At 39.4% G+C, this 20,000-nt stretch overlaps 1 pseudogene; it reads right to left on the minus strand.

The window, feature by feature from the left end:
* Positions 1 to 20,000, minus strand: part of LOC109080091 — a 22,924-nt pseudogene that overhangs the window by 985 nt on the left and 1,939 nt on the right.

Consider the following 20,000-nt stretch of genomic DNA (forward strand, 5'->3'; position numbering starts at 1 on the left):
CACACTTAAAGACCAGCACCACTGTCTGAGACCAAGATGTTCACACCGCTTTCAGCTAATGGGAGGAATATTCACCATGATTTTGCTCTAAATATCAAACTAAGTAATATTGTAAATAGCAAGACTCTCTTGCAAATCAAAATTATTTTAATTTTGGCTTTTTATTTCCCAAATAAGTTTCCTAAAAACTAGTTTCACAATGTTTTAATAAAAATATTAACATCTGTAGGTAAATACTATTGTTTATTTCTATATATTATTAGAAAACCATGCCTTGTTTATTTTTTATCTACAGTTTGAAGATGGTTCCTACTTTTAAACCATTTTGAAACCAATACATAAACAAGATTTGAAATACTAAAAGGCTGCAAAATGTCATCCTCATTCTAACACCTGGACCCATCACTGACCTCTTCATAGTCGTCGCTGACCCACAGCGGGATGGGCGTCCCCCAGGAGCGGTTTCAAGAGACCCTCAGCCAGTTACCAAAGCGCTTCTCCCTCACAAACTCAGGAACCCTGGGTACAAAGTCAGAGAGAGAGAAACGCCACTCTTAACTCCAGACAGACCCAGGCAGAAACATCTATTTCATATTAAGCCTAAACATTCAAACTCTCAAGGCTTAAAAAAATGCTTAAAAATGATGCACTTTCATGGTGACACTGTAACAGCAGAAAAAAAATATTCTGGTTTTAACAGAAATTATTAATATGCCTCCAGATTACAAGTCATTTCACAAATAAGACTACATTATAATAGTTATGTTTATTTAAAATCCATTTCTGTACACCAAGGATAATTCGTATTTGCAAAATCATACAAATATTACTATTAACTATCGTTCACACTAAAACTAACTGATTTCATGGCACACTAGTCAGATTTTTCAGACAGATTTGTCAAATTTCCTGTTATCTTCTTTCTTCTTGGACACAAAAAAACAAATCTAATGATTTAAAACAATCCATCCCTCAGTAAGGGAAGGTTAAACATCTTCATCAATTCTCATCAGGGAGAGGCATTTCTATTTAAGCTCCATCTCAGCATCCAATATATCAAGTGAATGATTTGTCTCTTCTCTGATGCTCTCTCATCTCTGAACTAAATGTAGAATTGAAGGGCAGTGTGCTGGGCTGAATGCACAGGACGTCTCCCACGGCTCTGCAGTAAGTCAACAGAAGAAATGCGCTCTCGATTGTTAACGACTAGCGTTTCTTTCACCTGACGACTGAAGAACACTTGACATATATAGCAAACATGTCACATGGATGATTTTTATGACAAGTCCAGGTCTTGATACGTTGGCTTCCAAGCAGCTTCAGCAGTATATAAGACTGCAAACATCTACATTTATGCATTTATCAGACGCTTTTATCCAAAGCGACTTACAGTGCATTCAGGCTACACATTTTTATTATTTTTTTTACCAGTATGTGTGTTTCCTGGGAATTGAACCCATGACCTTTTGCGCTGCTAACACAATGCTCTAACACTGAGCCACAGGAAGACATCTACAAACATAAGATATTCAGTACAGTGACTCCGGAGCGGTGTGTGTGTGTGTGTGTGTGTGTGTCTGTGTCCTGCAGCTGATTCATCTGAGAGCGACAGGCACATTACAGCAGACAGATACACTGCCAAACACCAGTGCTGTGACCACAGACAGCAGACACACGTAAACACAGATTCCTGCAGGAGGCTGGGGATTATGCGCATACATTAAAAACATGATGCTTCTACAAAAAACCGAAGTGGCAATTTTTAGGGTCTAAGGACAGTGCAGTAATCGAGCACAGTAACACCCTGCTGTCATGTGCATGTGTTATGAACATATTTCAGTTATAGTGCCCACTATAGGCAGAACTGGATCAAACTTGGTGCGTGTCCTCATAATCTCCTCTTCTGAAAGTGCACCAAGTGTCATGTAGACTAAACTTTGCGTTCAGGAGAAACAGGCTAATTAGTCACATGACTCTGCAAAAGATGTGACAGACAGAAATGCTCTGAAAAGCTTTTTGTCAGGACGAACTGTAGATGAAACCTGGATTAAATAAATAAATAAATGTGTGACTCGAGTTTAAAAAAAAGTAGCTTTTTCAGAAAATGAAAAATTATACAGAAACTGAAGACCATGAAATTCAAAACGTAAATAAGAACAAAAGCAAGAGGCTTCCAGCACCTTCAGAGCGCTTGCCTCTAATAAGATCCCACATAAGCACTTTAACAACGAGTCAGTCAAATGACTTTAAACTGCGCTCCCACAATGCACCATATCACACATCATCAAGAGACTGAAGATCCCATTAAAAACCCACCGAACTTCGATGAGAGAGTTAGCCCAGTCACACGTTACACGAGCCGTAAACATATGCGACTGATCAGCACACAGGTCACATACAGATTCACCGAACCAGTAGCAGTTGCTGTTGTTGTCCAGATGTTTCTCCACCATGTGCTCCACCCTCACAAACCAGCTGGGCACTGCTTTATAGATCAGCGGCGTGTCCGACCTGCCAAAGAAAGGTTTTTCAGTATTCAAAGATCAACTTTAATGATGTTAAAGTACAGCTTCATATGGACTGGCAGGACTACCAAACAAAGGCACATGACAAAGTGGAAAGCTCTGGAAGTCAAAAACACAGAAGCTGTGTTTTACTGAGAATGCAGAAACCTCTATCTGATTAATCATTTTAAAAGTAAAAGCATTAAAATGTTTGTATTATAAATATAGGATGGCATACATATTATAAATGGCTTGTGCTTTCTGAATATCTTCCAAAATACAAAATATTGTATTTAATATAAATAATTAATGACTAAGCAAATTAAACAATTGTTCCTGATTTAGTTCCTTCACTCGCAATGCTTCATTTTTTTTCGTGATGGATTAAAGTGCAGTCTTTCAGTACCTTTTCTTTCCATTTCCATGCACTTTTTTTGTATCTAATGTGAAATTGATTCATTACCTAAAAGCCTATGAAGAAAATACATAGGGTAAAAAGGATCAGAAGCTGAAAAAGTACACTTGTTTGTTTGTGCATGAACTAAACGGGCATTTGTTGATATTTTGGGAGCTGTCCAGTAATGACCATGACTAGCACCAGTGCATGTGGATTAGCTAGCAATGGTTGCATGCCAACTTCCTACTAGCACCTACCTATTATGTTGACTTTGTGTTTTGACTATCTGGCCATCAATGCAGTGATCAATCAACAGCTTGTAAAGGTGCAGTCTGTTCTATTGACAGCTAGTGGTTGAAATGGGTACTGCAGTCCAAATTCTAAACATTGGAGCGAGTTGTTTTTCACACATTTCAAAGTAGAATAACTTGGCTGTAGCATTGATTAATTGTGTGAATTTAGCACATTTCCTAAATATCTGGAAACACATTCTGGTGTTTTTATGCTGTAGTACAGGCAAAAAATGACATAGAGCACCTTTAGATTAGATTAGATTAGATTAGATTCAACTTTATTGTCACTGCACATGTAAGGTACAAGGCAACGAAATGCAGTTAGCATCTAACCAGAAGTGCAATAAGCAGTAAGTACAGAATATACAAGGTCTACAATATGTACAATAACTATACAGATAAGTATTATGGACAAAATTTACAGATTTTAAATCATGATATACAGATAGGTGTACTATGAACATACTATACAGATGAAATATGTGTAGTGTATGTACACTATAGGCAGAACTAAGAACATATGAACAATTTACACTATGGCAATGGAAGTAAAGTGCATAGAAAATATTTCAGTGTGCAAAGTGGGTTATCAGTGTTCCTGGATGAACAGACAGTAGTGCAAGTAATAATAGCCAGTTTGCTGTTTTTGCTTGTTGTAAATAAATAAATAATAAATAAATCAGTCAGATGTAGTGATTAAGTGGGGAGGAGTCTGTGTGTATGGTGGGGGGTGTCAGAGGGCAGAATTCAGTAAGGAGACAGCTGTAGGGAAAAGGCTGTTCCTGGATCTGCTGGTCCTTGTCCGGAGGCTCCTGAAGCACCTCCCGGAGGTCAGGAGGTTAAACAGTCTATGGTCATGATGAGAGGAGTCCTTAAGAATGCTGCGAGCTCGATGTAGACAGCGATTTCTCTAGATGTCTTCAATAGCAGGAAGTGGTGTCCCTGTGATGCGTTGGGCAGTTTTCACCACCCTCTGCAGTGCTTTGCGGTCAGCCACCGAGCAGTTCCCATACCAGACTGTGATGCAGCTGGTCAGGATGCTCTCGATCGCAACACCCGGTAAAAGTCACCACTTATGGCTGAAGACAGCTGGTTCTTCTTCAGTGCCCTGAGGAAGAAGAGGCGTTGGTGATTCTTGACCAGGCTGGGAGGTGTGTGGTCCAGGTGAACAGGTCCTCCGTGATGGTGGTTCCCAGGAACTTGAAGCAGACACGTTCAACAACAATCTCCGTTAATGTGGATGGGGTCATGCGTACTTCCTTTTCTTCTTCCTGAAGTCCACAATGAGCTCCTTCGTCTTACTGGTGTTAAGGAGCAGGTTATTGTCAGCGCACCCATGTGGCCAGGTGCTGTACCTCTTCCCTGTAAGGCAGTCTCATCGTTGTCACTGATGAGGCCCAATCACTGTGGTGTCATCTGCAAATTAATGATGGAGTTGGATCCATGCACAGGCTTGCAGTCGTGGGTGTAAAGGGAGTAAAGGAATGGGGCTCAGCACACAGCCCTGTGGTACGCCGGTGTTAAGTGTGATGGTGCAGGTGTGGCCTGACCTAACATGCTGAGGCCTGTTGGTCAGAAAGTCCATGATCCAGTTGCAGATGTTAATGTCCAGGTCTCCAAGTTTTGTGGTCAGCTTGGAGGGAATGACGGTGTTAAATGCTGAACTGAAGTCAACAAACAACATCCGACATATGTGTTGTTATTGTCCAGGTGTGTGAGTGCAGAGTGCAGCACTGTGCATACTGCATCCTCTGTGCTCCTGTTTTCTGCGGTAGGCAAATTGATGTGGGTCCAGTGTGGGTGGGAGGCAGTCTTTGAGGTGTGCTAGGACCATCGAAAAGCACTTCATAATGATGGGTGTGAGTGCTACAGGGCGGGTAGTCATTTAAGCACATCGGGGAGGAGTGTTTCGTACTGGCACAATGGATGTGGCCATGTTGGGCACAGTTGCTTGGGTGAGGGACAGTTGAAAATGTCCGTGAAAGACCCCTGTAAGCTGCTCTGCACATGCTCTAAGCACACGTCCAGGAAATGCCGTCCGGGCCGGCAGCCTTGTGTGCATTGATATACCGGCTCAATGCAGTTGTGGACATCTGTGGAGGGGAGTTTGAGAGGTTGGTGGGTCTGCTGAGTGTGTGGTTTTGGGTGGCCGTCTCCTTGTTGTCGCTGTTGAAGCGAACATAAAAGTCAATTTAGCTCGTTAAGGAGGGAGAACGTCCATGACCGCTGGAGTGGAGTTGCTTGGCTTGTAGTCACTGATGACCAGGATTCCCTGCCACATGCGTCGGGGGTCAGAGTTGGAAAAGTGTTCCTCTACCTTCAGCTTGTAGCAGTACTTGGCCTATGCATTTTCAGGTTAATTTACTGTAGGCCTGAGCGTCATCTGACCTGAGGCAGTGTTGCGGGCTTTCAGCAGAATTCGCACCTCCTTGTTCATCCATGGCTTCTGATTAGGGGATGTTGTGATCTGTTTTCTTTCTGATGTAACATGTCTGGTGGTGTTTAAGTCAGTACAGAGGAGGGTATAGATATCAATGTCCGTGTGAGAGCCACAGGCAGCCTGAGAAGCAACATACTCCAGTCCGTGTGTTGAAACCTGTCCTGAAAAAGAAACACTTTCAGAGCACCTTTAATTGACTATTCGGCTTTTCCAATGTTTACACTAACCAGATAACCATTGACTATTCGGCTTTTCCAATGTTTACACTAACCAGATAACCACTGAGGACAAGATGAAAGCATCTTTTGTTGGTTGACCTTTATTAAACCAGTCCTGCCCTCTCTGCTGGTTTCTGCGTGTTGTGGTTTGTTGGCAGCTCACTGACACTGCGGTCTATGATTACAGATGAGGAGCATGTCTGACCTCTGGAAAACTCTCTCCCGATCGACCATCAGTATCTGCTGTGCATTTACACTGACAAACCCCTTCAATATCCATGATGTTCATCGGCAGCAGTGGCGGGACAGGCGGAGCTCATAAGAGTCGATAGGAGAGGGGTTTATTGATGGCGTAAGCGTCAGAGTGGTTAATGAGGCTGTGACCTCTGCCGCCACTCTCAGGCACATGTGAAGTGCTCAAGCAGCAGGGTAGATATTGAGCAGCGCATGCTAACGCTCCTCTCTGTAGGCCAGCATATCGACTGAACTCTTCCCCTGCAGCAGAGGTCACAGAGATGTGTGCGCCAGTTTTGGAAAGGCTTGGTTGGTTGATAAAGAAAAAAAATTCTCTCAATATTTTTCGAGTTAAGTTATCTGGATTTCTGATGTATAGGGGATGGACAAAATAATGTGAACATCTTGGAAATTCGTCTATCAGAACATCTGCCAGCTGCTTCAGAGATGCTGGCGGAGTGCAGCTAGCTTTGTGAAGCTCTCTGTGGCCGTTTTTCGTTGAAAAAGGTGAATGTTGAGGTTTGTGGTCACTTTCTGCAGCAGATCTGTGTTTAAACACAATTCTCCTTCTTAGTGTTCAACGTTCCTTGCCAGTCACTTTCAGTTTTTGCCCAGTATTCTTCTTTTACACTTAAATCAAAACGCAATATGGACTAGTATCTGTAAATATTAAGTGGCAAATATACTATTTAAATATGAATCCTGCATGTTCTGTGTGTCTCTGTGTGAATGAATGGCGCAGATGTGCGGTTTTGTTTACTACACACATACTGAAGCGCATGTGATGCTCGCGGTGATTTCAGCGTCTGTCGTCTCACTAAATGAGCACATAAACACATGAACAACATCACCAGAACTGCTCTGAGAGTCACTTCATGAGCATCTGACCCTTTCCTCTGAGAAAACCTATCGTCAGAAAGGTCATCGCAGCAACCTGTCAAAATAAAAGTTTGGTTTAACTTGAAGAAACTGTGACAGAAATATATTACTTAATGAAATCATAGTATTCCTAGTACTAATAAAATTATTATTAAAACATTATTTTTTAAGGAATATTTACTAGAAAAATTATTTACCAGAATCTATTTATCAGAAAAATGTAAATACACAACACAGCATTCCCGAAATAAATTAAATAGTAAATGATCTTATAATAATAAATGAACTAAATGATACTTCTGATTATTAAAATTTAACGAAACCATTAAAATGGAATCCAGAAAATTAATGAATTTGAGAAAAGAAAAAAAAAAAACTATTTCATAGGGCCTTAAAATGTGATTTGTTAAACTTTTAATAAATTGCTGTTAAATTGTGCAAGTTTCATGATTCCAATGAATTACACATGCTTTTTGATTAACATTATTTAATTTAACCATTAAAACAGAGTCTAGAAAAATTCAAACTGAAAAAAAAAAGAATCCAGAAAAAATAAAACAGAAAAAAAAAATTATTTGGAAAAAAATAAAACCCATTACATAAGGCCCTATATACTGCACTGACATACAACAAAGAAAACAGACAACGAAAATATTAATAAAACAATCAGAACGTTTGTTTTTTCACTGTAACCTACAGAAATGATAATTACCCCTATAATAATGGATGTTCACATTATGTTGTCCAACCCCTGTAAATGTTAAGTGATTGTGCTGATGGTAGTCGAGTAGATTAAAACTAATACAAGTTTAAATAATCAAAGCATGTTTTTAATTTTTCACCAAACAATAATAAAGAAACTCACTAATGCAATACAGTGACGGCCCTTATTTTATGAAAAAATAAAATAAAAAAATACAATACATAGTTCGTTCAGGCTGTGTCTAAGCTGCTGTGACCAGAGTAAAGGTGTGGCCATATTAGCTAAATGAAGCACAGCTCACACAGAAGTTTTCACACACCAGCTTTCTGTTGGTCAACACAGCGAAATCACACGACTACCTGAACTCAATGCAAAATCTGGAAATCTTTCGCCCTCACACAAAATTTAAGATTGCATGCATTTGATTTACATTTATGCATTTATCTGACGCTTTCCTCTGAAATGACTTACAAAACAGAAGCACAAGCAATTCGTCACAGAGCCAACAATATTCAGAAAATAAAATGCCAGGTTTATTATATGTCACGAATAGTTTTGCTTTTGCAAAATGTGCTTAATTTCAATTGAAATGGCTGGATTTCACCTGCAAAACCTCCCAGAAGAACAGTAAGTGTGCCAGCACATTAAAGTGAGTTAAAGCGCAGAGAGCATGGAAGCGAGTCTGCACTCACCTCCAGCAGAAAGGGTAGCTGTGCTTGAACGAGCTGGAGCTCACCAGACGCCCGTTGTCCTTCAGCCACTTGATAATGTTTTTGTCTGCATCCTGAAAGCATTGAGGACAGACAGAACAAAGTCTCAGAGCGTGCAGCGAATACAAGCAGACAGTGTGTGACTATTAAAGAATAAAGCATGTGTGCAGCTGTAGAGCTGGCGTCGAGCCCCGCTGCAGACACAGGCCTGGCTTCACGGCTTCATCTGCAGCTCTGGAGCTATAAAAGTGTATGAAAGGTTTGGTCTCCTAGAGGCCGGTCACATCCCTACACTCATGCAGGTGGCTGCACTTTTCATTGACTGCCTTTCAACAAAAGTCATATTAATTCACTTTAACGGAAACGTGTCCAGCGTGTCCTTGGTGCAGAAGTGAGAATTAACTTCCTTCCTCACTCATAAATAATTCATTCAACCACCTCTTAACAACCGAGTCATTACCAAATGAATGCCATTTCTCCTGGAGAAAACTTTAACCCGCGAGGTGCTAGGTGAAACCACACCAGTGTTTGCAAGACTCAACGGTTATTAATCACCACCAGTGACGCTCTTCTTCCAGCACATTCACACCGAAGTTGCATGACAACTTTCAAAAGCATCAGATGCAAAAGATCTATTAGTTATGTCAGATTACACTTTAAGTTAGTGGTCAACCGATATTGGTTTTTTGACAGCCGATGCCGATATCTTGGAAACCAGGGGGGCCGATAGCCGATATAAAGCCGATATAATTATTATTATTATTATTATTATTATTATTATTATTATTAATATTTAAGAAATTTGAAATCTTTTGACAATGGATTAAAAAAAAAAGTGCAAAAAAAAAAACATACTTTAGATGACAAAATATTTTTCACAAATAAATAAATATTTAAAAGTAAAAAATTTTTAATAAAAATATATAGGGAAAAAGGAAGTAAACACTGTAACCAACAGGGCACTCTGTATTCTGGGAAGTTTGTGTGCATTGGGAATCATATTCTTCAAATACAGCCATGGTTACACTCATTTTACATATTTGAAATATGCCAAATATCGGCCGATATATTAGCATTGGCGATATATCGATCGACCACTACTTTAAGTAGGCAATTAAAAAATACCAAATGTCTGCATACTATGAATTTGTAATTATTTGCTAATTATAAAAGTCTGCATATCTTATTCAAATTGTGATACAAGCTGTATCCATCATCCTCAACCATTCAACCCTGTTACTTAACTTATTTACTTGAAAAATCAATAACTATCAATAACCTGACCACTGGTCACACACTTGCTAGTCCCTACTGAACAACAGCTTAATTTAATCGAAATCTGTCTAAATCTGAAGGCTTTTCATACTCAGACAGCACACAAGTACCAAAATTAGTGCAAAAAAAAAATTTTAAAAATTAAAAAATAAACTTAAACATTGACAAAATATCTTCCGTCATTAATGTTAATAAAACAACAAAAGACAAAAAAACTGATGCTCCAGAAGGAAAAACTATGCATTAAGAGCCTCGAGGTCAAAACTTTTTGAATTTAAAGATCAGGGTGAATTGAACTTCAGCTCATATTCTCCAAAATGGTGCTATGCTGATTTGGAGAGACACAGAGGAGAGGAATTGTTGAATAAAGTCGTTATTTTTGTTTTCTTCGTGTACAGAAAGTATTCTCATCGCTTCATAACGTTATGGTTGAATCACTGATGTCAGATGGAGTATTCTGATGATGTCTTTCATACTTTTCTGGACCTTGACACTGTTATTTATTTGGCAGTCTATGGGACAGTCTCAAGCCTCCCTGTTTTCATCCAAAATATCTTAAATTGTGTTCCAAAGACGAACTAAGCTTTTACGGGTTTAAAACAACATGAGGGTAAGTGATTAATGACAAAATTTTCATTTTGTGTGGAGTATCCCTTTAAGAATCAAGCGTATTTAAACTTTTGAATGGGGTCATATTTATAAATTCAACTATTATTTTCTCTTGTGGACTAGAGGTAAATGTCTTTAATGTGAAATTTCTTATTCAGATCAGTATTAAAAAAATAACATGCATCTTGTTGGATTCCTCGTATTTTGGTAAAATAAGTAACATTTTGCAGAAACCGCAAAGTGTATGTAAAATTTTGACCACAACTGTGTGTGTGTGTGTGTGTGTGTGTGTGTGTATATATATATATATATATATATATATATATATATATATATATATATATATATATATATATATATATTATTATTATATTATTATTATTATTATTATATCGGCCCTGTTGATAGCCATGGTTGACATGAGAGTGTAAATGATGACAGAATATTCATAATCATTTCTGGGTGAACTATAGTATACATAGTTTTTCAGACCCCCAAACTGATGGAGTTCGAGTCTTAATTAGCAAACCCACCAGTAATTTACAACAAAGTAAACTGTCAGGGAGTCTGTCTCTATGGCTGTAATTCACAGACAGGTGAAAATATGACTGTAAGAGCCGAAATACAAAATGACAGAGCAGAATGATGAAAGTTACGGTCAGGAAACAGAGTTTCTGTCAGTGCTCTGGCACTGGGCTAAAGCGCTGACATCAGCACTCCCATAGTCCCTCTGTCACCATCACACCTTCACACTAGATGAGTGCCACAGCGGAGACGAGAAGTTCCCTTAAGAGTTCAACTGCTCTTGAGTGCTGGACTGCTACACACACACACTCACTCACACACTCATGCACGCGCACTCACACAGACCCACACACACTCACACAGACACACACACACTCACACAGACAGACACACACACACACACACACACACACACACACACACACTCACACGCATGAAACTCAAGCTGCAGCCAACTTTACTGTTTTGTATTACATTTCTGAGTGAAACAGCTATTGAACAAAAACAAACGGAAAAGTGAGTGTTGAGTGGAAAAGTGAACTTGTGTTCATCAGGCTGATCTGATGATCAAGCACAGCCTTAATTATGTTCAGACGAGCTGATTCATGCAGAAAAGCTGCGAGTGACTGTCTTTACCAATGAGTTGAATAATTCACTCAACCAGTTTGTTCAGAAACGCAGATTCATTCAGTAACGCTGTGTTGCTTGGAGACGTGCAACTGTTTTGCCATGGCTTTGTTTGGAACAATTTCTGTTGGCAAAATAGAGCAAAAACACAATATTGTTTCTAAAATGTAACTCACATTTTAATGAATGGTTTTTATTTTATAACTGACTGTTCACTTGTCTTCAATAATGTCTGAAGTTTATTTCAGGTTAAGCTTGTAGTTTTTGCTGTGGTACTGAAATGAGTCAAAACAATGAAAACTATAACTTTTTATTTTATTTATTCATTTATTTATTTTGCTGTGGCAGGGCTATTGTTTATATTTTTAATTTCCTCTGTAGAAATACCTCTCACTATCTCTAGAATGATTCATTCTTTTGATTCAAGTGAGTGACCTCTGCAGTGAAGACGCCGGATGAGTCCACGGGCAGATGGGAGCCGAGTCTCTCTGGATGCTGTTGTAGTCCATACAGACACAGTTATCATCCTGTGGACAGAGCAGCACAACAGCCGTCACACTGGCAGAACACCAGAGCACTGCCACGGCACATGAGTGTGTTCCTGTGTCTCAATTACAGAACGACAGGGGAATAAACCTCTACACAGTGACACACTGGAGAATCAGCCCAACGCAACATCCTGCTCAGAGACTTGAGGAACTACAGCGCAAAACAACCTGAGGAGACCAGCGCGTCACAGACACTGCTTCACGCTGCAGGATCTCTTCAACACTACAGGATAAAGACTGACAATGAGGGTCACCATCCACAACCAGATAAACTCACCGCCACAGCGACTGAGCTGCTACACTGCTGCTGTGCGGTTGCTAGGGTGTTCTCGGGGTGTTTGTTAGAATGTTGTTATGCAGATGCTAAGGTGTTCTCAGGTATTTGTTCTCATGTGATTGTCGCATGTTGCTAAGGTGTTCTCATGGTGTTTGTTAGAATGTTGTTATGCAGATGCTAAGGTGTTCTCAGGTGTTTGTTAGAATGTTGTTATGCAGATGCTAACATCCAAACATCTTCTACGTTATAATGTAGTTACAAAAATGCTAATGCGTTCTCGGGTATTTGTTATAATGTTATTATCGGTTGCTGTGGTGTTCTCTGGGTGTTTGTCATTGTTGCTATGCAGTTGCTAAGGTGTTCACAGTGTTTCTATCCTGTTGCTAGGGTGTTCTTGGGATGTTTGTCAGTGTTGCTATGCAGTTGCTAAGGTGTTCTCAGGGTGTTTGTCTGAGTGTCGCTGTGCTGTTGCTGTGGTGTTTTTGGGGTGTTTGTCAGTGTTGCTATGTGGTTGCTAGCATGTTCTCACGGTTTCTAACATTTTCTTGGGGTGTTTGTCGAAGTGTTTCCTGTGGTGTTCTCCGGATTTTTGCTGTGGTGTTCTCGGGACGTTTGTCAGTGTTGTTATGCGGTTGCTAGGGTGTTCTCGGGGTGGTTTGTCAGCATTGTTATGTGGTTGGTAGGGTGTTCCCAAGGTGTTTGTTAGAATGTTGCTATGTGTTGCTAGGGTGTTCTCGGGGTGTTTGTCAGAGTGTTGCTATTTGTTATCCAGGGTGTTCTCGGTGTGTTTGTCAAAGTGTTGCTATGCTGTTGCCATGGTGTTCTCGGGGTGTTTGTCAGTGTTGCTATCAGGTTGCTAGGGTGTTCTCAGGGTGTGTGTCAGTGTTGTTATGCTGTTGCTAGGGTGTTCTCAGGTGTTTTTTTAGAGTGTTGCTGTGCTGTTGCTCTGGTGTTCTCAGGGTGTTTGTCAGTGTTGCTATGCAGTTGTTAGCGTGTTCTTAAGGTTTTTGTCAGAGTGCTGCTATGCGGTTCTAGGGTGTTCTCAAGGTGTTTGTCAGACTGTTGCTGTGCTGTTGCTATGGTGTTCTCGAGGTGTTTGTCAGTGCTGCTATGCGGTAACTAAGGTGTTCACGGAATGTTTGTCAGAGTTCTGTTGTGCTGTTGCTGTAGTGTTCTCGGTGTGTTTTTTCAGTGTTGCTGTGTGGTTTGCTAGGGTGTTCTCTGAGTGTGTCAGAGTGTTGCTGTGCTGTTGCTATGGTGTTCTCGGTGTGTTTTGCCAGAGTGTTGTTATGCAGTTGCTAGGGTGTTCTCGGGGTGTTCGTCAGTGTTAAAAAAAAAAGCTTGATCTATTCTTGATATCGGTTTCCTTTTAATTTATTATACATGTATGCATACGTGTCCTGCATTAAGCTAACTGAGACTTGTTATTGCACTTGCATATCATTGCTCTCGTTGATTTTGATTGTTTCCATTGTCCTCATTTGTAAGTCGCTTTGGATAAAAGCATCTGCCACATGACTAAATGTTAATGTAAATGTGTTGCTAGGGTGTTCTCTGTGTGTTTGTAAGAGTGTTACTGTGCTGTCGCTATGGTGTTCTCTGGGTTTTTATCAGAGTGTTGCTTTGCACTTACTAGGGTCATCCAAACAGCTGCTACGGTGTTAGGTAGTGGCAACAAGGGTACTGCTACCAGTTGCTAGGGTGTTCATGGGTTGTTTGAAAGACTGTTGCTATGTAGTTTAAAGGGTGTTTTAGGTCATTTCTGAATGACTCCTGGTATGTTGCCATGCAGGGTTTTCGGGGGGGATGCCAGAGAGTTGCTATGCAGTTGCAATGTTTTCAGTTGTTTCTACGGTGTTTTAGGTAGTTTTAAACGTGGCTGCTAGGAAGTTGCTATGCAGTTGCTAGGGTGTTTTGTGTAATTGCTAGAGTGTTGTTATGCAGTTTTTAGGGCTTTTAAGGGTTTTGCCATGCAGTCGCTAAGGTCCTCTATATGGTGCACAGATGAAGATTTAACATATTAATTTATGTGAAGAACCTGAGGTAATTTATGAGTCATTTTTATTATTATTAATATTATTATTATTACTGATAATTGTAATTATTCAAACCCAGTTTACTGTGGTCACTGTTGAGCATTCTGTTTTATTCTCTAACAGGGGTTTCTGCAGGTTTTATGAATGTAAATTTAAGATTTTTAGACCTTTTTAAGACCAAGTAAAGAAAGTTTAAGTTATAAATTGTATGGATAACAATACATCAGACTTACGGCTTGAATATTTCTGCTCTCAACCACTAAAATATGGAAACAAACTTTACTGAACCTTTTGATCCTCAGTATTTTTGTTTTGTTTTCCAGTGCAAATGCCTAAATATTCTTAAATGAAGATACACTTACTGGAATAGGCATAAGACAGTAATAAATTATTGTTTTGTGAGAAGTTGATAAAAAAATTTTTTTGTGAGATTTTGATCAAAACATGAACAAATATCTGCCAATGGGTTCAGAAAAATGAACTTAATTAAAAGGGAAAAAGCCTTCATTTGTGGAAGGGTGAATTAAGCCTTTTAAGACCAGCAGAAACCCTGCTCAAATGCTCAAACCACTGCTTTATAAAGCAACATTACCCAAAACCCCTGAAGGACACAATTTAATGAAAGCACAATGTAAATGTGACTTACAGCTCCAAAGTATGGGGCCTGATGGACCACTCCAGTACTGTCATCATCACTCACATAGTTATCCACCACCACCGAGAACGCACCGCTCTGCTTACACTGAGAAGAAAAACAAGCATTCATCAAGACCACTTCTGACATCAGAAGATGAAGTGCTTCAAGGAGAAAGACTTGTGTGAGTGTCACAACTTCCTGACTAATGACAACATTAGAAGCAGTGGAGTTGGTGCCGCTTTACTCACTGCTAATGCTAAAATATTTTTCAGATACAGAAGTTTCAGCATTCTGTCATTGTTTCCTCAACCTATGTTCATTTTAAAGAAATGTGAGAGTATGAAACGGTCTGTGAGAGTGAATCAATCTGCAGTGACGCAGCATTACAATGCTTAGCTTGATGAAGTACTCAAACAGAGGCTTGTATTTTTTGCCCTTCAGGGTGTTGCCAGAAAATCTATAAAAGAGAAAAACACACGTTATCAACACTGAACTACAACCACAGAGCAGATAGAGAATTAAACTGAAGGAGCTGAAACACAAGACAATAATGCCAAAACTCTCCTTGACCTTTGAGAGTATGAACATTTACAAGGGGCTATGACTGATCAATACAGTAGAAGCAGGTGGGAATTTAACTTAATCTGTTACTTGAGTTATGAACAGACAGTCTCAACTGGTTTGTGAGACAGAGAACACATGTCTTGTTTCTGAACCATTGTCATAGTCAATTCAGACATCAGCTAATCCTTATGTTGCTCCAAACCTGTATGTCTTTCCTCTGTGGAAACACCAAGAGAGAACTCGTGAAGAATGTGTACGCTGCTCTCATCGGACATACAGTAAATGTGTGTTGACAGTGTGTGAACACAACCACCCTATAATGATGAAAAAGTGTCTCAGAACATTGCTCAGGCCCCGCCCACGATTGTTCAGGCCCCGCCCAATATTTATCACCAACACACAACACATTGCTCAGGCCCCGCCCACGATTGTTGACTGACACTGCTGTATTAGCATAGACCCCACCCTGCATGAAATGCACACGATCCAACATGTTTATCTTCACGCTACAGCATTTGAAAGCAGCATTCACGCTAGGAATGTCTTCTTATTAAAGCTACAGAAGTTATTCAGTGAAGAGCAGTGAGTGATTTTCTGTTTTTATTTATTGTTTGGGTCATATAACAGCGTAGACTGCAGTAGGTACTGTAAATCACGCTGCTGTCACTTCATACACATATCTAATTTAAACATGAGATTTATTTTGCAGCTGTTTACCTTCACAGACATAACCGACTGTTTTTATGTAACGTGTTTTTAACAAACTTCTGTGTATTTGACAATTTGAGCTAAATAAGACATGAAAGAGAACAGTGACAGCTGCTTCCTGTGCACGTGTTTCGGATGTGTGCACACAGATAACACTAAATCATGATTTCAGTGCGATAGACATGATAATCAAAACCAAACATGTTTTTATTTTATCAGAGCATCTGAGGCACTAGCTGTAAAGGCGCAGCTCAATTCCATAAAAAGATACTTCCACCAACAGCTCATTTGCATTTAAAGATACAGGCATGAAAACAGCGTGTTTCTGCTTCCACTTAAAATGGGCATTTTCAAATGATCTGTGGAGTATTTTGAGCTGAAACTCCACAGACACATTCTGGGGGCACCTGAGACGTATATTTGATCTTGTAAAAAGGGGCATAATAGGTGCCTTTTAAGTTGGACTTATCTGATTTTGAGATTCAAATTTTCACACAAAGATATCACATGATTTCAGGAGGTCCGTAACACAGCCCATGGGTCTTTAAATTACAATTTCATACTGCTTCAGCTTTGTTTTTGAAGCTGAAACCTTCAGTCCTCATTCATTGTAGTTGCATGGAAAAGAGCGACCGGCGCAGTCTTCACAACGTCTTCTTTTGCGTTCCAGAGATAGAAGGAAGTCACGCAGGTTTGTAACAACTTGAGCGTGAGTGAATGCACTGTTTTTATGCAAACATCAAGAAGTGCAGTGAAATCAACTCTACTGGAGCTTCTCATTCCAGTCACATCACCCCCTGCTGAAGAACATCAATCAAAAGCAGAGAGATATTAATCGATAATAGCAGTTTGGCTCAGGACTAATCCCACATACCTCAGCTTCTGTTATCAGCCCCGCACAGAGAAACAACACACACATTCAGCCTGGCCAAGAGAAAGCTTAGGACGTAGAGGACTTGCTGCACTCTTTTACATTTTAGGTAAAACTGCAGAGAGTAAAACTACACATTATGAGGAGGAAACCCAATCAATTCCCTCAAACGAATCCATGGACTTCTTGCGTGTTCTACACAATACAGCTCAGGTGTTTCTGGTCATATCGTTCAGCACATACAGATGGTTGATTATTAATACGTTTTAGGGCTGTCAGTTCTTTAAAACAATCAATCATTCAGTCATTATATTGAACCTGTTGAACAGTCTCTGAATTGCCTTCCTTGTGATCCTAACACCGTATGTACACTGGACACGAGCAATGCATCATGAAACCATTTCTCTTTCATGTCCAGGACAGCGAGAGCTCTTAGAATATCACAAAAATTACAACACAACAACAAATAATCACAACAACCTATTATAATAATTTCTTCTGTTGTCTTTAGTCGTGGTGTAAACACACGGGGTCACATTAGGGAAGAGCTCCAATCTCGTCAGTGAAACACTGTTTGTCCACTTGTTTGTATTTTAATAAGTGAAACTGTTAGCCAATGACAGCAGTGGGAAAATAGTAGGCCTGGGCATAAAACAGTATCAATACCCAAAATATTAGAGAAATATAGAAGCTCAATGTGGAGAAGATAATGTTTAGGTTAAACCCAAACCAAGCCATTCACACAGATGCATATGACTGCTGCACTCGCGTCTCGCACAAGAGATGAATACAAAACCATGTAGAGTTAAAAGAGGTTCAACTTTGAGGAAACACGTCTCGAGAATTTGTGGGGTTTTTATTCCATTTATTCCATATGTTTTTAAATGCAATCATGTGTTTGCAGCTTTGGCTGTTTGTATTAATCTATGCATAAATACATGATGCTGTTTTGTTCATATTGTTTGTGCAATTTACAAAATTATATTTGATTTATAAATATTAGTTTGGAGGGTATGCAGTTTTTATTTCACTGCATTGAATAAACATCATTATTTTGCTCACTGCGCCCTCCTGTGGCCTCAGGAGACAGGCCAAATGTTTCATTAACACATTTAATCTGCATATAAAATATACGAATGGAGATATTTGTTTCAATTTTGTTTTGTTATTTTGTTTGTTAAGACTAAAACAGGTTGTTGTTGTTGTTTGTCTTAATAAATCAGGTAAATTAAAAATACAGTGGTTAAAGTTAAACCTTTTTTCTACTTCTCTCTGTTTAAGAAAGGTTATAACACATTTTCAATAATTATCGATACCGAACGATATGAAACATTATATCGTGATATTTTTTTTAGCGATATCGCCCAGCACTATAATTACGATGTGTTTTTTTGTTTTTTTTTTTAATGTAAAATCTTGCTAATATCATAAGTGGACCTCAGAGAACATATAATAAAGTATAATAATATATAATAAAAAAGTGCCGTTCATGAGTCCTTTAAGTAGTCCGGTTGGCCAGACTGAAACCGCATGCTCTTCTGTGTAGGTGCTGCTTCATTCTGAGCACGCAGCGCTTCAGAGTCTGTGCTAAACTCACCTGTCCAGGTGTATTCAGAGTGGGATTTGAAGAGAGCGACGAGTCTGGCCTCCATCATGATGTACATCTTCTGAGAGCTGTTATCTGAGAGACACAGAGGAGAGACTCATCAACACATCAAAGATACAAGACAACAACACACTGCATCACAATTATTAAAACACACTGACTAAAAAACACTATACTACAGTTTTTATTCATTTCATTTTAATTTCATATCCAGAACATAAACACAATATCATGACTTACATGTGCTCCGATTGTGCACTTGTTTCATGCTAGAGAAATGTTTTTTTTTTTCTGAAACTAGGCTGCATTAATTTAAACAAAAATAGAGTAAAAATGTGAAATAATATTACAATTTAAAACAGCTGTTTTCTATGTGAATGTGTTAAACTGTAATTTATTTCTGTGATGTGCAGCTGTATTTTCAGCATCATTACTCCAGTCTTCAGTGTCACATGATCTTCAGAAATCATTCTAATATGCTGATTTGCTGCTCTGCTACCAATCATTATTGGTGCTCAATTGTTAATAACAGTTCCTATTATTATCAGAGCGACACGAACACACTCTACAATGCGATTGAAACCAGCTGAATAAGCAGCTCTGAGTATATGACATGTGTACAGAGAGAGAGAGCATCAATAAAAGACAGCACTTCCCCAGAGCAGAGCTGTGGAGCGTCATTGGTATTCAGCACGACTCTCTCATGCAGCAGACGGCAGAGCTGCTGGAAGACTCGCAGCGCCCCCTCTCCACCGCTGCAGGACACCGCAGACGCCACGCTAACTGGGTCAAGCTTCACTCTGGATCTTTAGAGGAGATCCGAAGCAACGCACCACATATAAAAATACCACAAAGAGCTATTTTTACAGACCAGGCTCTGCTTAAGTGGCCTGATTAGAGGTTTCTCGTCTGCAGCGCTGCATCAGGGTGGAGGAGGACGATGCACCGTTAGCACATGACAGGAAGTCAACCATCCACTGCAGCCTCTGAGACTTGGACAACTTTCTTTTTCCAACAAATGAGACGCTTTACTTCCTGAAACTGCTGAGGGTCACCCTCTGGAGCTCAAACTCTGTTATCTTCTCATATCATATGTCATATCATTTTCTAGCACAAAACATTAAATAAACAAAAAAAGATTTCAGGGACTAAATGTTGGTTTGTAGGGTTGTGGGTATTGATAAACATATTTCTCATAAAACTGCATTACATCATAATAATTTTCTTTTCAGGGTTGAGACTGATCTTGATCAATGAACAGAGTTACCATTACCACTCCCAACGAGTAAAACAGAATGATATTATTTACTTATAAATAAAAAAAAAAAAAATTATTTTA

This window comes from Cyprinus carpio, chromosome A11 (genome assembly GCF_018340385.1).
Source record: "Cyprinus carpio isolate SPL01 chromosome A11, ASM1834038v1, whole genome shotgun sequence".
Taxonomy (NCBI): Eukaryota; Metazoa; Chordata; class Actinopteri; order Cypriniformes; family Cyprinidae; genus Cyprinus; species Cyprinus carpio.